Source organism: Triticum aestivum, chromosome 6B, assembly GCF_018294505.1.
Source record: "Triticum aestivum cultivar Chinese Spring chromosome 6B, IWGSC CS RefSeq v2.1, whole genome shotgun sequence".
In the NCBI taxonomy this organism is placed as follows: Eukaryota; Viridiplantae; Streptophyta; class Magnoliopsida; order Poales; family Poaceae; genus Triticum; species Triticum aestivum.
This window is the reverse complement of record NC_057810.1, coordinates 24,043,914-24,051,162: the sequence shown is the minus strand read 5'-3', so window position 1 is coordinate 24,051,162 and position 7,249 is coordinate 24,043,914.

The following is a 7,249-nucleotide window of genomic DNA, read 5'->3' as shown; positions in this document are numbered from 1 at the left end:
TGATCTGAAGTTCTATGATCATCATCATCAACTTCCTCACTAGTTGGTTTTGACGTCACAGAAACCGGTTCCTGTGATGTACTATTTTCCAACAAGGGAGCAGGTATAGTTACCTCATCAAGTTCTACCTTCCTCCCACTCACTTCTTTCAAGAGAAACTCCTTCTCTAGAAAGGATCCATTCTTAGCAACGAATGTCTTGCCTTCGGATCTGTGATACAAGGTGTACCCAACTGTCTCCTTTGGGTATCCTATTAAGACACATTTCTTTGATTTGGGTTCGAGCTTATCAGGTTGAAGCTTTTTCACATAAGCATCGCAGCCCCAAACTTTAAGAAACGACAACTTTGGTTTCTTGCCAAACCATAGTTCATAAGGTGTCGTCTCAACGGATTTTGATGGTGCCCTATTTAATGTGAATGTGGACGTCTCTAAAGCATAACCCCAAAACGATAGCGGTAAATCTGTAAGAGACATCATAGATCGTACCATATCAAGTAAAGTACGATTACGACGTTCGGACACACCATTACGCTGTGGTGTTCCGGGCGGCGTGAGTTGCGAAACTATTCCGCATTGTTTCAAGTGTAGACCAAACTCGTAACTCAAATATTCTCCTCCACGATCAGATCGTAGAAACTTTAAATTCTTATTACGATGATTTTCAACTTCACTCTGAAATTCTTTGAACTTTTCAAATGTTTTAGACTTATTCTTCATTAAGTAGATATACCCATATTTGCTTAAATCATCTATGAAGGTGAGAAAATAACGATATCCGCCACGAGCCTCAACATTCATCGGACCACATACATCTGTATGTATGATTTCCAACAAATCTGTTGCTCTCTCCATAGTACCGGAGAACGGCGTTTTAGTCATCTTGCCCATGAGGCACGGTTCGCAAGTACCAAGTGATTCATAATCAAGTGGTTCCAAAAGTCCATCAGTATGGAGTTTCTGTTGGGGAACATAGCAGAAATTCAAAATTTTCCTACGTGTCACCAAGATCTATCTATGGAGAAGCCAGCAACGAGGGGAAGGAGAGTGCATCTACATACCCTTATAGATCGCTAAGCGGAAGCATTCAAGAGAACGGGGTTGAAGGAGTCCTACTCGTCGTGATCCAAATCACCGGAGATCCTAGTGCCGAACGGACGGCACCTCCGCGTTCAACACACGTACAGCCCGGTGTCGTCTCCCATGCTTTGATCCAGCAAGGAGAGAGGGAGAGGTTGAGGAAGACTCCATCCAATAGCAGCACAACGGCGTGGTGGTGGTGGAGGAGCATGGCAATCCTACAGGGCTTCGCCAAGCACCGCGAGAGAGGAGGAGTACTTGGGAGAGGGGGAGGGCTGCGCCAGAACTTGTGGTGCGGCTGCCCTCCCACCCCCCACATATATATAGGGGAAAGGGAGAGGGGGGCCGGCCCCCTCAGATCCAATCTGAGGAGGGGGCGGCGGCCAAGGGGGGGAGGAGTGCCTCCCAAGTCAAGTGGAGGCATTCCCCCTTAGGGTTTCCCCTCTCCCATGCGCATGGGCCTTGGGGGGCTGGTGCCCCTGGCCCATTAAGGCTAGGGCGCCCCCTTACAGCCCATGCTGCTGTATTGGACGTGGTGGAACAATTTCCGGACCTCCGGACCCCTCCGGAATCCTCCGGAACCTTCTGGAAGCTTCCCGGTACAATACCGAAAAAACCCGAACTTTTTCCGGAACCCGAACAACAACTTTCCATATATAAATCTTTACCTCCGGACCATTCCAGAACTCCTCATGACGTCCCGGATCTCATCCGGGACTCCGAACAACATTCGGTAACCACGTACAAACTTCCTTTATAACCCTAGCGTCATCAAACCTTAAGTGTGTAGACCCTACGGGTTCGGGAACCATGCAGACATGACCGAGACGTTCTCCGGTCAATAACCAACAGCGGGATCTGGATACCCATGTTGGCTCCCACATGTTCCACGATGATCTCATCGGATGAACCACGATGTCAAGGACTCATCAATCCCGTATACAATTCCCTTTGTCTAGCGGTATTGTACTTGCCCGAGATTCGATCGTCGGTATGCCGATACCTTGTTCAATCTCGTTACCAGCAAGTCTCTTTACTCGTTCCGTAACACATCATCCCGTGATCAACCCCTTGGTCATATTGTGCACATTATGATGATGTCCTACCGAGTGGGCCCAGAGATACCTCTCCGTTTACACGGAGTGACAAATCCCAATCTCGATTCGTGCCAACCCAACAGACACTTTCGGAGATACCTGTAGTGCACCTCTATAGCCACCCAGTTATGTTGTGACGTTTGGTACACCCAAAGCATTCCTACGGTATCCGGGAGTTGCACAATCTCATGGTCTAAGGAAGTGATACTTGACACTAGAAAAGCTTTAGCATACGAACTACGATCTTTGTGCTAGGCTTAGGATTGGGTCTTGTCCATCACATCATTCTCCTAATGATGTGATCCCATTATCAATGACATCCAATGTCCATGGTCATGAAACCGTAACCATCTATTGATCAACGAGCTAGTAAACTAGAGGCTTACTAGGGACATGGTGTTGTCTATGTATCCACACATGTATCTGAGTTTCCTATCAATACAATTATAGCATGGATAATAAACGATTATCATGAACAAGGAAATATAATAATAACTTATTTATTATTGCCTCTAGGGCATATTTCCAACAGTTTCTTCATGCGCTTTACATCGATATGACCTAAACGGCAGTGCCACAAATAAGTTGCACTATCATTATCAACTCTGCATCTTTTGGCTTCAACATTATGAATATGTGTATCACTACTATCGAGATTCATCAAAAATAGAGCACTCTTCAAGGGTGCATGACCATAAAAGATATTACTCATATAAATAGAACAACCATTATTCTCTGATTTAAATGAATAACCGTCTCGCATCAAACAAGATCCAGATATAATGTTCATGCTCAACGCTGGCACCAAATAACAATTATTTAGGTCTAATACTAATCCCGAAGGTAGATGTAGAGGTAGCGTGCCGACTGCGATCACATCGACTTTGGAACCATTTCCCACGCGCATCGTCACCTCGTTCTTTGCTAGTGTTCCCTTAATCCGTAGTCCCTGTTTCGAGTTGCAAATATTAGCAACAGAACCAGTATCAAATACCCAGGTGCTACTGCGAGCTCTAGTAAGGTACACATCAATAACATGTATATCACATATACCTTTGTTCACCTTGCCATCCTTCTTATCCGCCAAATACTTGGGGCAGTTCCGCTTCCAGTGACCAGTCTGCTTGCAGTAGAAGCACTTAGTTTCAGGCTTAGGTCCAGACTTGGGTTTCTTCTCTTGAGCAGCAACTTGCTTGCTATTCTTCTTGAAGTTCCCCTTCTTCTTCCCTTTGCCCTTTTTCTTGAAACTAGTGGTCTTGTTGACCATCAACACTTGATGCTCCTTCTTGATTTCTACCTCCGCAGCCTTTAGCATTGCGAAGAGCTCGGGAATTGTCTTATCCATCCCTTGCATATTATAGTTCATCACGAAGCTCTTGTAGCTTGGTGGAAGTGATTGGAGAATTCTATCAATGACGCTATCATCCGGAAGAGTAACTCCCAGTTGAATCAAGTGATTACAATACCCAGACATCTTGAGTATATGCTCACTGACAGAACTATTCTCCTCCATCTTGCAGCTATAGAACTTATTGGAGACTTCATATCTCTCAATTGGGGCATTCTTCTGGAATATTAACTTCAACTCCTGGAACATCTCATATCTCCCAGTTGAATCAAGTCCCGGTTCTAAGCCGTAAAGCATGGCACATTGAACTATCGAGTAGTCATCAACTTTGCTCTGCCAGACATTCTTAACGTCGTCAGTTGCATCAGCAGCAGGCCTGGCACCCAGCGGTGCTTCCAGGACGTAACTTTTCTGTGCAGCAATGAGGATAATCCTCAAGTTACGGACCCAGTCTGCATAGTTGCTACCATCATCTTTCAACTTTGCTTTCTCAAGGAATGCATTAAAATTCAACGGAACAATAGCACGGGCCATCTATCTACAATCAACATAGACAAGCAAGATACTATCAGGTACTAAGTTCATGATAAATTTAAGTTCAATTAATCATATTACTTAAGAACTCCCACTTAGATAGACATCCCTCTAATCCTCTAAGTGATCACGTGATCCAAATTCAACTAAACCATAACTGATCATCATGTGAAATGGATTAGTTTTCAATGGTGAACATCTCATGTTGATCATATCTACTATATGATTCACGCTCGACCTTTCAGTCTCCGTGTTCCGAGGCCATATCTACATGTGCTAGGCTCGTCAAGTTTAACCCGATTATTCTGCGTGTGCAAAACTGGCTTGCACCCGTTGTAGATGGACGTAGAGCTTATCACACCCGATCATCACGTGGTGTCTGGGCACGACAAACTTTGGCAACGGTGCATACTCAGGGAGAACACTTCTTGATAATTTAGTGAGAGATCATCTTAAAATGCTACCGTCAATCAAAGCAAGATAAGATGCATAAAAGATAAACATCACATGCAATCAATATAAGTGATATGATATGTCCATCATCATCTTGTGCTTGTGATCTCCATCTTCGAAGCACCGTCATGATCACCATCGTCACTGGCGCGACACCTTGATCTCCATCATAGCATCGTTGTCGTCTCGCCAATCTTATGCTTCTACGACTATCGCTACCGCTTAGTGATAAAGTAAAGCATTACAGGGCGATTGCATTGCATACAATAAAGCGACAACCATATGGCTCCTGCCAGTTGCCGATAACTCAGTTACAAAACATGATCATCTCATACAATAAAAGTTAGCATCATGTCTTAACCATATCACATCACAACATGCCCTGCAAAAACAAGTTAGACATCCTCTACTTTGTTGTTGCAAGTTTTACGTGGCTGCTACAGGCTTAAGCAAGAACCAATCTCACCTACGCATCAAAACCACAATGATAGTTTGTCAAGTTAGTGTTGTTTTAACCTTTGCAAGGACTGGGCGTAGCCACACTCGGTTCAACTAAAGTTCGAGAAACTGACACCCGCCAGCCACCTGTGTGCAAAGCACGGCGGTAGAACCAGTCTCGCGTAAGCGTACGCGTAATGTCGGTCCGGGCCGCTTCATCCAACAATACCGCCGAACCAAAGTATGACATGCTGGTAAGCAGTATGACTTATATCGCCCACAACTCACTTGTGTTCTACTTGTGCATATAACATCAAACCATAAAACCTAGGCTCGGATGCCACTGTTGGGGAACGTAGTAATTTCAAAAAAATTCCTATGCACACACAAGATCATGGTGATGCATAGCAACGAGAGGGAAGAGTGTTGTCTACGTACCCTCGTAGACCGAAGCGGAAGCGTTGACGCAACGTAGAGGAAGTAGTCATACGTCTTCCCGGTCCAACCGATCCAAGCACCGTTACTCCGGCACCTCCGAGTTCTTGACACACGTATAGCTCGATGACGCACCCCGGGCTCCGATCCAGCAAAGCTTCGGGGAAGAGTTCCGTCAGCACGACGGCGTGGTGATGATCTTGATGTTCAACTGTCACAGGGCTTCGCCTAAGCACCGCTACAATATGACCGAGGTGTAATATCGTGGAGGGGGCACCGCACACGGCTAAGGAACGATCGCGAAGATCAACTTGTGTGTCCTAGGGTGCCCCCCTGCCCCCGTATATAAAAGAGCAAGGGGGAGGCCGGCCGGCCCCTTGGGGCGCGCCAAGGAGGAGGAATCCTCCTCCTAGTAGGAGTAGGATTCCTCCTTTCCTACTCCTACTAGGAGGGGGAAGGAAGGGGGAGAGGGGGGAAGGAAAGGGGGGCGCCGCCCCCCTCCTAGTCCAATTCGGACCAGAGGGAGAGGGGGCGCGCGGCCCACCCTGGCCGCCCCTCTCTCTTCCCACCAAGGCCCATGTGGCCCATTAACTCTCCCGGGGGGTTCTGGTAACCCCCCCCGGCACTCCGGTTTTCTCCGAAATCACCCGGAACAATTCCGGTGTCTGAATATAGTCGTCCAATATATCAATCTTTATGTCTCGGCCATTTCGAGACTCCTCGTCATGTCCGTGATCACATCCGGCACTCCGAACAACCTTCGGTACATCAAAATACATAAACTCATAAAGAAACTGTCATCGTAACTTTAAGCATGCGGACCCTACGGTTCGAGAACAATGTAGACATGACCGAGACACGTCTCCGGTCAATAACCAATAGCGGGACCTAGATGCCCATATTGGTTCCTACATATTCTACGAAGATCTTTATCGGTCAGACCGCATAACAACATACGTTGCTCCCTTTGTCATCGGTATGTTACTTGCCCGAGATTCGATCGTCGGTATCCAATACCTAGTTCAATCTCGTTACCGGCAAGTCTCTTTACTCGTTCCGAAATACATCATCTCGCAACTAACTCATTAGTTGCAATGCTTGCAAGGCTTAAGTGATGTGCATTACCGAGAGGGCCCAGAGATACCTCTCCGACATTCGGAGTGACAAATCCTAATCTCGAAATACGCCAACCCAACAAGTACCTTTGGAGACACCTGTAGAGCACCTTTATAATCACCCAGTTACGTTGTGATGTTTGGTAGCACACAAAGTGTTCCTCCGGTAAATGGGAGTTGCATAATCTCATAGTCATAGGAACATGTATAAGTCATGAAGAAAGCAATAGCAACATACTAAACGATCGGGTGCTAAGCTAACGGAATGGGTCATGTCAATCAGATCATTCAACTAATGATGTGATCCCGTTAATCAAATAACAACTCTTTGTTCATGGTTAGGAAACATAACCATCTTTGATTAACAAGCTAGTCAAGTAGAGGCATACTAGTGACACTCTGTTTGTCTATATATACGCACATGTATTATGTTTCCGGTTAATACAATTCTAGCATGAATAATAAACATTTATCATGATATAAGGAAATAAATAATAACTTTATTATTGCCTCTAGGGCATATTTCCTTCAGCAATATGATCCTAAGTTTGTTATTTCACCTATCTTTGTCACGAATAAGGATTATGAATTATCGATCGATCCTGAGTTAATTACTTTCGTTGAATCTGATCATTTCTATGGTTATGAATCTGAAACTGTTGTGGCACATCTTACTAAACTGAATGATATAGCCACCCTATTTGCTCATGAGGAAAAAATTCGCTATTACTATATTCTTAAACTGCTTCC